The sequence below is a fragment of the Haemaphysalis longicornis genome, unplaced genomic scaffold (genome assembly GCF_048455015.1).
Source record: "Haemaphysalis longicornis isolate Haplotype H1 unplaced genomic scaffold, Haemaphysalis longicornis Haplotype H1 scaffold_324, whole genome shotgun sequence".
NCBI classification, from domain to species: Eukaryota; Metazoa; Arthropoda; class Arachnida; order Ixodida; family Ixodidae; genus Haemaphysalis; species Haemaphysalis longicornis.
In genome coordinates, this window is record NW_027526344.1 from 1 (window position 1) to 13,697 (window position 13,697).

The window sequence follows — 13,697 nt, forward strand, 5'->3', positions numbered from 1 at the left end:
CGACTTGCACGCGCTAGCCCCTGAGGCAGCTTTGCTCAAGAAGAGAAAGGTGCTACTGATTGCGGGTAGGTTCTTCTTTTCTTTTAGACGTACACTAAAATATTTTAATACTCCCCGCCCCAACCACCGGCTAGTGTGCGACATGATCAGTGAACAATATTCTTGGACTAGCGCTCTTACGTGAAACGCCCTGTCCGTCATACTACCTGAAATGGGGTATGCTACCGTACTGTAAGTAGTATTTTTATTTACAGTACGTTCCCCGGGTATGTGCCGAGTCATAGTCACGAGGAGAAGATAAGAAATTGGCTGCGTATCTGGTTGCTTCGCTGCAAATGTATACCATAGCCTTCGGCCGCCCCCGCCTCGTAACATCCTCCCCTCTCCCCCTCACGCTGTTCTTCTCCCCCTGCCTCCCCCATAATTAATGCAATTGAAGTTTGATGAATTAGATTCAATTTTCCCTCGTTTTCTTGGTCGCGGCGCCACCTGTTGGGACCTTTTCTTTCAATTGTTCTTGTAACAGCGCCTCAAAAACCTCACCCCGCCTGGGTTCCTGGCTTCTCTACCTACGCTTCCAAGAGCTGCTGAGGTATTCGTGAACAAGTGCCACTCCCTAACCAAAGCTGATCTGCACCACCTCATTTGGTTTTGCCCCAAATTAACTCGCTATAGAAATTTCTCTGCCCCCACCAACGATCCGCGATAGCCATAGACCCTCACTCCGTGGGCACTCCCATCCTTCACAAGATTGCTGTATTCGCAGTCACAAGCGGTCTAGCACGAGCTGTATAGAACGGCCGGTCTGCTCCCTTCCTTACCCATTCCTTTGATCCTATTCCCCCAACAGGCCTAGGGCCAGCCTTGCCCCAAATAAAGGTTTCTCTCTCTCACTCTTGAGGAGACATCTTTCTTTTATTATATTTACTTTTATCTGGCCTGTTTTTAACACCGTCTTTTACCGCATTTTTATTAAAACCAATCGCACGTCTATTTTTGAATAAAAGAACGCTGCTGCGGCCAGTTATGCACTAATGTTTTGCCTCAATTATGCCTAATGCTTTTTTAAAGACGATAGTCTTTCTTGGGCTACTTAAACGCGATTGATTGATTGATATATTGTAAGGGCCTTGGTTACTCGGTGAGGTAAGGCGTTTATTGTACGACTAAGCCGTCTCGGAACACCGGACCAGCAACCAACGATGATGATCCTCAGTCTCGTAGAAGACGAAGCGTTCCTCGATGTGTTTGGTGATGCGGATAATGGAGCAGTGAAATAAATGATTTCCTACGCTTCGGAGTCTCGCGCTCACAATATCTTTATTTGGCGAGCATGAAGCGCAGATGTTAGGGCGCCCGCCCGGTGGACGGCACCGATTCAGCCACCGGTTCAAAAGTTATAAATATTATTAAACAAGACGCTTATATACGCAAAACCGTTCCAAACTTCTAAAACTGCCAAGATTTGTCATACATGTCCCAATAATATGGCGCGAAGGAAACCCCAGGTACATTTGAGGCAAAATGTAAGCACATAACCGGGATTACGCGCGTTCTTTTAAATAAGCATAGACATGGCCTTGGTTTTCACGATAGCAATTTAAAAAAGAGGCGTTAAAACAATGGTTTGACCAAAAAATACGAAAAGAAGCTGGCGCCCGAGCCTCGAGCTCGAGCGCAACCCTAAGCCGAACAGTAGCAAAGGTTCCAACAGATGGCGTTGCGAGCTCTGCAGCGCGGGAAAAGTGGATTTAATTTAGCTAACCTCCATCGCGTCAGACGCGCGAGGAGTGAGAGAGGGGGGAGGAGAATGTATGAGACGGCAGGGGCTGCAGAAGACTATCGCCTTTCGACGACATTTGCAGCGAAGCGAGCAGATACGCGGCCAAGTTTTCTTCTGAACACTATTGACACGTAGAAATATATGCACTCCGCCAGGTTCAGTAGCTTGGGACGGTTTTGCCTATATATACTCCTTGTTCCAGCATTGTTTCATGTTTGGCCCAGCGGCTGAATCGAGTGACAGACGGACAGATAGACAGACAGAAAAGAAAAAAGGACGATTGAGAGTGCACGTTCGGCAACTGGACACTAATGCTTTCTCAATCACTGTATCATAAAAAAGTGCTTAGGTGTCCTCGGAATTTACACCTAGGAAAGAGAGCTGCAATTATTGTGTGTGGCACCGAAGGGTGCACAGAAAAGGCACAGTTCAGAAGCTTGGTGCGCAAGCTTAGCAATAGACGTCTTTTTTTGGAAGTGCCTACGTTTGAGCAAGTTTTATTTGTTACAAGTCTTAATGAAAACCGTTTCTTCAGCTCATTTACACAAAGTTTCATGAACGACAGCATAAAGCTTTAAGAGCTGCATAATTTGTCCCTTTCGACGTCAGTGTAACATTATATGTGCCGTAACATCGTTAAATATCTCTTTTTGCGCAGATGCAAGGCGCCACACAAGGCGGCAAGAAGCTGCTCTTTTTGTGACTTTCTGAACCCTCGCCCGCGCCCCTAGAAAAAAATAAGATACATAATAATTGGTATTGCCTAAAGGAGTTATTAAATAAAGCTCTAAAAAATCTCAAATTCTGACCGAAAACTTTCAAAGCATAAACACAAACGATGCAATCAGTGCGTAGACAGTCATCCATAACCTAATACCTACGCAAATAATAAGTTGCCGAAAGTTTCACACAAATAAGCGCACAAATCCGTTCGCAGAAAAGTTGGCGTACGAAAATGTCGGTGCACCGGAATGCTTGCACCATAACATCTCGCATTGAAATGTTCCAGTACATCGAAATGTCCTAGACCCGTCTAAAATGGGCCGTTCATAGGCGTCTAAATAGTAGTAACTTGGAATCCCAAACATCAATGCTCAACATTGGGGTTAATTTCAGGTGCAGCACTACCATTGCGTTCGTATAATTCACGACACTTTAACTGTAACAGTGTGCTGTAAATGTATAATTGCTTCCATTTCGGTTAAGCGCCATTGACTTTTTCACGTATATTCATGCTTCTTACGGCGTCGTTTATACTTTTTATAACCGTTTTTAACGCATATCAGTTTTTAACTGGTGCTGTTCTGATGGAAGCGCCTTGGAAGCAGTGGAGCGCGGCCACAATTTTAATATTTACAATTAACAAAATATCAAACACATTCTCTAGAGCGCACACAAGAATGAGAAAATTCGGAAAGCTTAAAGGCAACAAATATTGAACAAAAAGCTGCGGGAAAAAAACTGCGAAACTACGGCAATATACTGGGAATTTTTCAAAAGGATGAAAAACAATTAATTAAACTTGAACACACCTCTAATTAATATATTCCCTCTGGTAAAAAGCGTTTAAATAGCATTGGGATGAATGGTACATAAATTGAATAAAATAACAATTTAAACGAAAAAAACCAACGAACATTGGTGAATCTATAAACCGGCATTCGAGAAAACGATTTTTGATAAAACGGACGCCGCTTCGATATATAATAGCGTTAAAAAAGCGGCGCTCGTTCAGCTCTTGGCAACCCCCCTTGCGCCATAATTTCAGTCTCAGAAACTTTAAGATAGTGCTTTATTTTTATTTATTTACTATTTATTTCATACTTCCAGCCTGAGTGCCAGGCCTTAGGCATGTGTGGGAATAGATATATACAGTAACAAGGACGGCATGATTACCTGTATACAAAAGAAAAACACAATACAGCAAAAGAAGAGAAAACGCTAAACAGATTACAAATACATTCATACTAATCCGTATGTAAAAAAAGACAAAATGGCATACCTGCGCGCAAACATATACGTTTTACACCATTTAACGCATCACTGCAGGATACCGTGCGGATAACTTATTTTCACATTTGACACCGTACTAACATAGCGTTATTTGCCACCTCAGAAAAAAGAAAGAAAACGAAGAAGCAAAAACTGTACAGAGTAGCGCGTGTGGACACGTCGTAGGTCCTTCAGGCACAGTTCTTGTGCTGGAAAGTCTTCCCCCCCCCCTCCCCCCCTCCCCCCCCCCCCCCCCCCCGCGCGCGAAAAAACCAGGGGAGCACGCTTTGTTTGCTCTGCGCAATCTAAAAATGAGGAGGGGGGACAGTCAAGTCAGCCAAACCTTTTCAGTGGCAGCAATTATCTCCCCCACTTCCTTGGGATAAACCAGGGGCGCAGGCCTTGTTCGTCCTCGTGCACACTACCGACTGCCTCTTTGTTACTCTCAGCGACAACAGATGGGAACCCTCCCTGGTTCCGCTGAGGAGAGGCGAGTGTTCGGGTGGAGACGGTCCTCCTCTCCACTCCTTCCAGGAAAAAGGAGGGGGATGGGGGCGCCACGTAGCGTCAGTTTTTCGAAGTTTGTGGCGATACGCCTCACCCCGGGCATGAAAAGTGTTGCAGGGAACCTACACAAACAACGTTGCAAAAAATCTACAATAACAGGTTTGTAGCCCATAACCTGAAGTACTCAAACCCGGGAGTGGTTTTTTCTATCTGTTTTCTGAGCGCCACAATTTTGTGTTAACTAGTGCGGAACGACCTGAAATCCAGCCTGTTCTCATAGGCCGCAGCAGAAAAATTTTAGACGGCCCGGGAACCTCGTGAGTTAGTCGTACAAGCCCAATATTTTGTCACGGCATGCCGCTAGAGCCGTGCTACGGATATCCCGGAGTCGATTTTTCTAGCTGTCTTCGTTATTAAACGGCGGCCGTTTCTTTTTTCTGCCCCATTCAGTTACGCCCCGGACGGGCGAAGCGCCGGGAGAGGGGCGCAGTCAGGTTTCCGCGGCGCGTGTCCCTCAATCCTGGGGATGACTGTGGTTGATCCCTCTTTCATAGGAAGCGGTAAAACACGAAAGTGAAATGTACCTTCACAGGAGCAGTTGAATGCTTATTGTGCATCGATATGAACTTGCACATCGCTATTTATGGCACCCTTATACGCATCAACATTAGACAATGGATTGCGCGCGCCGGAGCATTGCGTAAATCCGACTGAAACCACAGGCGCTCCCAAACCGTCCGCGCGAACGAAACCAGACGGATTGTCAGCGAATCGTTTCGTGAACACACGGTCCGCTTCAGCGAAAGGAGCAGCGGATCGTGCCACGCGCGCAACATTCGCAAGTCGGCGTCGATCTTACTCCGTGGTCGTTGCCTTACAGGCTTCTCCGCAGGTTACGCTGCGCGTCCCCCGTGCACGTAGGCGCTGGCATCGAGGCGCCAACTGTCGGCGCTCATTGGCGTTATGATGCACTACTTCACTTCGCCTCTCCTAGACGGCAGCACCTTCTGAAGGGAATGATATAGGCGGGTTTGTCGCCCTATTTACGTGTCTGTTCATAGCGCAGTCGGGAGCGCGTTTCGTTCCTCCCGTTGCGATGGAATAGTCCGGGGTTAAAATCCCTGCGCAGCCGCGTGAATCGAAGTTTTTCTGGCGATGTCATTTCCGTGACGGATATGACGTCAGTCATATCTTGATGGACCCCGGCATGAAACACTGTCGTGTTAAAATGGCAAAAACGCAGGAGGGGAGGAGCGCGGGTGAGGGCGAAAGGCGGCTAGATCATAGGTTGGCGGTACCTTCGTTATTTCAAACTTGGGGCCCCGGCTCACGACGGGCAATCCGGGCTCAAGCGGGTGATCCGTTTCGCAATGGCAAAATACAGGACGCGATGTCTGCACTCGCCCTGCCCCTGTAATGCGCATGCGCGCTGTTTCCGAGCGGCGCCGGCAGGATAGTAGCTGGCGCTGGGCGCTCACGTGTTCCTCTTAACTGCGATCGACATATAAGAATTTCCGTACCAAACCGGCAAGCACTTCTAATTTGCCGAGCTTCTACTGTATTCACCAAATGTTCTTAGGCATTTTAAGAACAGCACTGACGGTTTTTTTGTCACAGCAAAGTACAGCCATGCCGTCCGCGTAAGTGAGCACGTGGACCTACCTATTTTTTCTGCAACGAAAACCATGCATACTGCTGTTGTTAATTGCGCTTGCCCAAAAGTACTGGATGTATAGAGAAAAACGTATAGACGAAAGTGGGCATACTTGGCGAACCGAACGTGTTTCCTCGACTGGAAAACACACTGGCTTATCTGCCAAACTTGTCCAGCACCTTCTATAACCAAGTCGCACATTCCTTTTATTATTCTCTCCAAGTTTACGAGTTCCAAAAAAAAAATAAAGGGACATTCATTGCCTGAGTATTTCTAAAACGTAAGCATCTCGCTCGTTCCAGTGTTTAACAGTTTTGGCACGCTGTCGCTGTCGAACACTTTAGGCATTCTTTTTACAGCCCTGCAGTTCCTGAGCGCCCCATTTTAACGTACGAGTCGATGGAGACTACCACCAACCAGACGTGCTAACACAAGCTCGAACATCATAGTCCCAAGCTGCAACTGACGTGATCCCGTTATGTTTATTGTTCATTGATTTATACAATGAGAAGGAAAAGGTGGACATTATTGTATCCAGTCAAAAGTAGGCCTGCGTACAACACAGTGTGGCCGAAGAGAATATAGGGTGTAGAAGAGGAAAGAGTATACGGGAAAGATGGAAAGCCTGGGGCACCGTCGAAACATCAGACGAGAAAGCAGCAGCGACATAACAGCAAGGCGTCAATACAGCACACGAGAAAAGAGCACAGCGAAAAACAGCACAGCGGAAAAACAGAACGTGACCGAAGGGAACGGTGGCCAAGCCCCCCACAAAACAGCGCGCTTTTATGGGACGCCTCAAGCAGCAAATATTTGAATTTTGAAAGTGTGTACTTTCTACTAAGTATTAACTGTGGCCCTGACTAAACCGTGGCGCAAGAGGTTTGGTCAGCTAGGTAAACATTGAGTCGTAGTGTTGCTTTCTTACAGGATGTAGCAGCCTCTTTTCATTTCAACCCAACCCGCCAAACCACTTTCGCTCACTGACAAGCCAGAGTCACTGTCACTTTTTAATTGTGACTCTGGCTAGTCGCTGAGCGGAAGCGATTTGACTGGTTGGATAAAAATCAAGACATACTGTCCCTACACCAGACGGCCGCCATGACGGAACTCTGTTTAGACCGTAACCCTTGCGGCGTGCTGCTTTGACGTTTCGCTGTTTTGCCGCTGTGCTCTTGTGTCGCCTTCCGTATTTAAAAAAGTGCTGTTTTGTAGCGTGCTGTATTTTGGGGCTGATTCGGTGCGTGTGTTCTGTCGCGATAGCAGGAAGTCCGTATGTCCGCGGTAGCAAAAGTCCCGATTTTTCTTCAGTTTTCGAGGAAGTCGTTGTCCCTCGTACCTCCGGTGACACCTTCGTCCGTTTCCACGCAGCCACTCGCCTAGTGGCCGAAGTGTCGCCATGATGAACCGCGCGGCATATAACAGTCGCACCCGAACGGCCCTTTGTGTTGCGGCCCAAGCCCTGGGGGAGGCGTTCTGTGGTCACTAAGACGATGGCCTTGTCAACCGCGACAAAGTCCGTGCAGCTCGTCGCCCCCAATCACTCCCGCTGCCTTCGTGTTCAGGGTCACCGCTCGTAAAACTGATGCCTTATGGGTTGGACGCCTCATGGTCGGACTCGTGTGTCACAAAGCAGCGGCAATCTATCCCCTTCGCGTCTCGGCTGGCACACCCTGGCGGCAATCTATCCCCCCGGCTGACATGAATGTCACAGTTTAGACACGACTCATTTGATGCGACCCTCAACGCCGCTTCATAGGCGAAGAAATTCCGCCGCGTCAAAGAGCCACGGAAATAATCGGCACGATACGGGCGAGCATGCATGTACGCAAGAATAAAAATATTATCGAGGAGATTCGTCAGTTGACAGCTGAGGCAAAAGCAGTTGATAACCCTGGGCATTCTTGGCAAAAGCCTGTTACTGCGGGTGAAAGCGCCCTATTTTCGACGTACTAAATTCACAGTGAACTTTGAATTTGCCGGAAGTCTTTTCTGATTGGCTTTCAGTTGTGGTCACATGCTTCCGGTTGGCAAAGCGGTTGTGTGCGCTTTCATGATTTTCACGTTTCATGACATTTACTGGCCCAAGTTCTGGAGTTTGTCTTCTTTCTCTGTACTGAAAGCGCATAATTCTTGGCCGGCATTGAAAAACTAGACGGCATGCACCGGTCATGACAACGTATGTCTGTCTTGGCTATTCCACAACAATACGGCTTGGATGTCACTCCCTCTCTGTGATTGGCTGAGAAGGTGTGACGTAATTTAAATAGTTGGTGGGACTGATTACGTTACACATTGTCAACTTCAGCCCGCGTAAAATTGACGTGATGTTACATAACAGCTTGAAAATGGTGGCTGCTGTCACCGTGAAATAGGACAAAAAATTTTACAGACCTTCGGCGACATGAATTTGCAGCAGGCGCAGTTTCGCATGACGCGTTGTTTAAAGCACGTTTTCTGCCGAAGGAAATAATAGTTTTGCCTGTTTCACAGTCAGCGATCACGGAGCATGCAAATAACGTACCATAGTTTCCTTTTATGTTTGGCAATAAAAAAATTGTTCGGCGTAAGATTAACGTAAGAGGGCAGTACAAGCCTCTCCATGAAAGTGAACCCAATGCATGGCGTTTGTCCATACCCCTCCTAGTAAGCTGCTGGGTCACATGATCGAACTCAAGAGAAGAATAACAAAGACAAGTGGCTGTTTTAATCTTTGCTGCGCTGACTGAAGTTGAGCTTGAGGAATGAGTGAATCGACAGCATCAATACGCTCCGCGGTTATCAGGCGTAGCGCTTCGTTGCCTTTGTGCGTCATACAAGCGATGGTCGCGGCCGTCTTTTTCTGTGATCACACCATAAACTTGTAACATAGCAGCAGACGATAGCGCGGAGGCGGTGGAGGCCGAGAGAGAGAGAGAGAGAGAACAGTCTTTAATGAAAACTGGCGATGTCAGCCCAGCTAAGATGCCTGGCTTGCTACGCCAGAGGAGGCCGAGAAGGTTATAACGAAACAAAGCTCACATTGGAGCAGAGATCTCAACTATGTAACTAAAAGTGATTGAACGAAATAAATGGAGACGGTAAAAAAGATTGTGTTATGTTCTTGAGTTTTTTAGTTCAACATCCCCGTTTCGCTCGCTTTTCGATCGTTACTCGATCGCCTTGTGGTGTTGACGCCAATTTTGACCTGCAGAAATGTTTTTCCCTTGCCAGCCTGAGTTCCCGTGTTATTTTTATAATATATGTCAAGTGTTTTTATACTTTTATGGGCAATATTTGATACCTTGGTTGTGATCTTTAGGAGGGAAGCGTCAAATTACACTGCATGTCGTCTTAGCTATACGTGCTTCACATCACTGATTGCTTACGTTGGGCTTATACGCAAAAATTTGGCAAATTCACTGTGAATTTGTGCAGTCGAGAATAGGGCCCCAGTAACATAAAAGGGCCGTACAAGCCTTTACATTGTAAATTACCCAACCCGTGACATTTGTCCACACTCCTCCTAGTAATCTGGTGGGTCACATGACGGAATTCAAGAGGAAAATGGCATAGAAAACTGGCTGTTTTATTCGTTACTGCGCTGATTGAGTTCGAGCTTGACGAATGAAAAAGTCGGCGGCATCGGCATGCTCTGCCGTTACAGGCGTAGCGTTTGGTTGTCCTTACCGCGTCATACATCCATTGGTCACGGCTGTCTTCTTCTGGGATCACGCCATAAACTTATAGCATAGCCGCAGACGATAGCGTGGCGGCGGTGACGGCTGGGAAGATGATAACGCGACAAAGCTTGCATTGCAGCAGAGAGCTCAAGTATGTTACTAGAAAGGATTGAAAGAAATAACTAGGTACGGTAAAAAAGATTATGCAATGTTCTTTACCTCAACACCCGCCTTTCGCTCGCTTTTGGATCAACGTTAATTGATCGCCTTATGGTGTTCACGCCAGTTTTAGCCGAAAGAACTGTGTTTCTCTTTCCAACCTAAGCTGCCGTCCTAATATGTATAATACATGCCGAGCAGTTTTATATCTTTTATGCGCAGTACTTCACAGCTTGGTTGTGATTTTCATAAGCTAAGCGTCTACACTGCATGTCGTCATAGCTAAGCGTGCATTACGCCACTGATTGATTACGTGAAGGAAAGTTTGACATCCACCTGAATGCAGTTATAAGGCTACAAAGGAAAGCTATACAGCTTTCTCAGAAACTTCGCAGTTGAAGAAAAATTCGTCCTGGTCCAGGATTCGAACCCGGGACCACCGCCTTCCTTCGTAGAAACTTACTCCACCTTGGGGATTTCCCCTAAATCTGTTCGATTGATTGATTACGTGTTGCTTGCGCAAAAACATGGCGATTTCACTGTGAATTTATGCACTCGAAAATAGGGCCCCAAAGCGGTTCTTGGGCGGAGCTCGACATTCAGTTACCGTCCACTATCGAGGCCACAAGTAGAATGACCGCTGAACGAAACTTGTTTGAAGGCAGCCGAATACCACTATCGAAACATTCTCGCAAGATTGACGAAGCGTAAGTTAACAAGGTCTTGATAAGTACCGGTAAGTTACCGTCCTGTACACGAGCTTGAAAGCTTCGGTGAAACAAGCGAGAGCACAGGGAAAACAAGGACCTTTTTGAGCCCGTCACATAGAAAGTAAAGCTGGCCGGCAGCAGCGTTTATTTGACTCGGGGCGTGGCACTGGTCCCCTTAGAAAAGAAAATTGGCCACATCTTTCCGCGGGGGGAAACCATGGGGTGATGCGACGCATCTGGGCGGTGCTTGTTACGGTTGCGCCGACCATCGCCTCCATTCAAATCATCGGTGGTCATCGGATGTCATCGGAGCGGCGGCGGTGGAGCGACTGAGCGGAGCGGCGCAGTTATCGCGTTTATATGTACCGCGCGTTAACGGTGAGGGGAACTAGAAAGAGTAGCGCATGCGCATGTGTTAACCGAGCGCTAACGCGGGCTGACGCACAGCTGGCATGGCGAGGGGAGCGAGCGCTAACGCAAGATGGCGCTGTGGTGAGAGCGGCGTTACTGCGCAGCTGGCGTGGCGAGGAGAATGGGGGAGAGGCGTGCGGACTACGGATGGATGGAGGGACAAGGCGAGTCAAAGAGATGCGTCGCATCTAAAATGACGAAGAAAGGGCAGGGAGGCTTACAGATCACAGTCCACTCATTCATTTCAGAGGTGGTTCGACTGCCGTGCTAAAACTATTTTGATCAGGTTGGCTGTTATTTCATTTTCCTAATACTATTCTTTCATTTCAAAGCAAGCTTTATACCTCTACCCCCCCAAGGGTACTTCCGCGACAGTTGGTGTCAACAGAAAACTCCCGCGAACAAATAAAAGAATTTAGTGGCACCGCCAGGAATGGAACCTTGAACTATTAGCGTAACAAAGCGAGAGCCCGTCGCCTTGCCGATTTAGCTACGAGCCCACGCCTAGACGGGGAAGACAGGTGGTGGACTCACCAAGCACATGTACTGGTTTACCCATTGCATTCTCGCTGAATGCCACGTGATAGCGTCGCGCGACCTCACGCGCCGTTGTGCGCTCCGTCCACGGCACGTCTAGCCGCCCTGTGCGCGCCTTGCGCCTCTGCTATGAGTTAGAAAAATTAAAGGAAGCTCACACTAACGCATGAAATCTCACTTCTAGTACGCCAATGTGGTAAAGCCTGTAGCCTCCAGTGTTCACGTAAAAAATCACGGCTCCTTGTCGTCCGCCCTCACGCCAAACGACACATCACGGAACACATTCAAATACTCCTTGATGGCCAGGCCATCACTCCAAGCCTCAGCATCAAGATTCTCGGTCTACATCTCCAGGCCAACACCAAGAGGGACGTATCGTTGCGGCGCCTCAAACAGAGCAACAATCAAATCATACATATGATCAGGCGAGTTGCCACCAAGAAGCGATGCCTCAGGGACTCCGATGCCTTTCGATTAATTCAAGCTTTTGTCCTCTCGAGAATCCTTTACGTCAACCCCCTGTCTTCTTCTCGGCAAGAGGACATAAAGATGCTTTATATAATGATTATAAAGGCGGTTGAGCAGGCCATTCGTCTTCCCCCGAGTGCGTCCACAGAGAGGCTGCTTAGCACGGGGCTCCACAACGCGGTGGAAGAGCTCAAAGAGCTCATCTTTCTAACCAGAAGCTCCGAATGGGCAGAACTACAGTGGGTCGCCGCATCCTTCAGCAGACTGGCTGGGCAGCACAGAATGTCACTCCGCTTGATGTACTCCCGCACTCTTGGCGAAAAGAACTAAAGATGCTCCCTTTGCTTAGAAATATGAACCCCTCACGCGACGAGGGTCGCCGACAAGCACGGGCTCAAGCGCTCAACACCACCCTCTGTGGGCACGATGGAGTTATCAACACTGACGCCTCCCAACATCGATGGCAATAGTACGCCATCATCGTGGCTACCTCCAGAACCAACCTCCTTGCGTGTGCCTCACTCAAGACCCAAGACGTGATGGCAGCAGAAGAGGATACCATCGCCTTGGCTCTCACTCAACCAGGAGTTCGGAATGTAGTAACCGATCTCCAACAAGCCTACCGGAATCACCAGTCGGGTTGGGTATTTTGACGCACACTGCGTGTGCTAAAAACCCACTCCCCAAACGGTTCCATTCAGCTCATCTGGACACCCTTTCGCGTTTCCATGGAGGGCAACGAATACGCCCACCAACAAGCCTGCTCTTTTACCCCCCGTGCTATGGAGCTGCACAAGGACAGTCACCCGCTTTTCTCGTTCAGGTACATAACCCAGCATTATCGCCTTCAGAGACAAACCCTACCTTTGCCTTTGCCCTACCTTTCCAGAGAAAAACAAACTACCCTACGGCACATACAATCCGGCTCCTTCCCACACCCGACGCGTCTTCACTTAATGCACCCGAATCGCTACGACGCTGGATGTAAATATGGCTCAGAAGTAGGAACACTCCGCCACATAACCCGAGTGTGCGACTTTCGCCCTGAGCACCCTCCTCCCTTTCTGTTAACTACCCAACAAGAGAAATGGGAGATGCTGCTGTCCAGCCCCTGTCTGGATATCAGTTGGTGGACAGAGCCCAGACGGCGCGGACTGCATATGGGCTCCAGCGAACAAAGAACCCCTCCCCTGGGTCGCACTCTGGGCCGTTCAGAAATCTGAATAGAAGTACTTCCTCCTCTTCCTCCTACTCCTCCTCTTCCTCCTCCTCCTTCTTCTCGTCCTCCTCCACCGTCTCGGCCGTCGATCTCGTCGCCTCCGTCCGCTGCAGCAGAGATGGAGAACTGAGATCGTCTAACACCGGGTTTGAGCTTCCTTTAATTTTATAAGAAAAGTTTCCACTCGTGCGCTACACCAATACAACTCAACCAAACACCGTTCATGCATTGTCATTGATTTAACCTTACCAAGAATATCTCTTTGAAGTATTAAAGGGTGTGGTTAAGTGCATTTCTCTTCTCTCTGGTTTCACTATTTGTAGAGCGACGTGACTGAATTTAAGGGACGTCGCGTGGGTAATCATTGTGGGTGCCGTTTACAGCTTTGCTTTCCAACCACATTCACAGGGTTGATTGACGCAAATTTTTTTGATTCTCCCTCTCTCAGACATGCCGATTAAATCATTTTTTCTGTTCCCCGATTTTGTCTTACCTAATGGGTTTCCGTGAACAAAGATTTCCTGTTGCCCAGTCCCCCTAAGTGGGTGTGCGCAATTTTTATGGGCCACCGATACCACCCCCAGTCCTCGCTTGC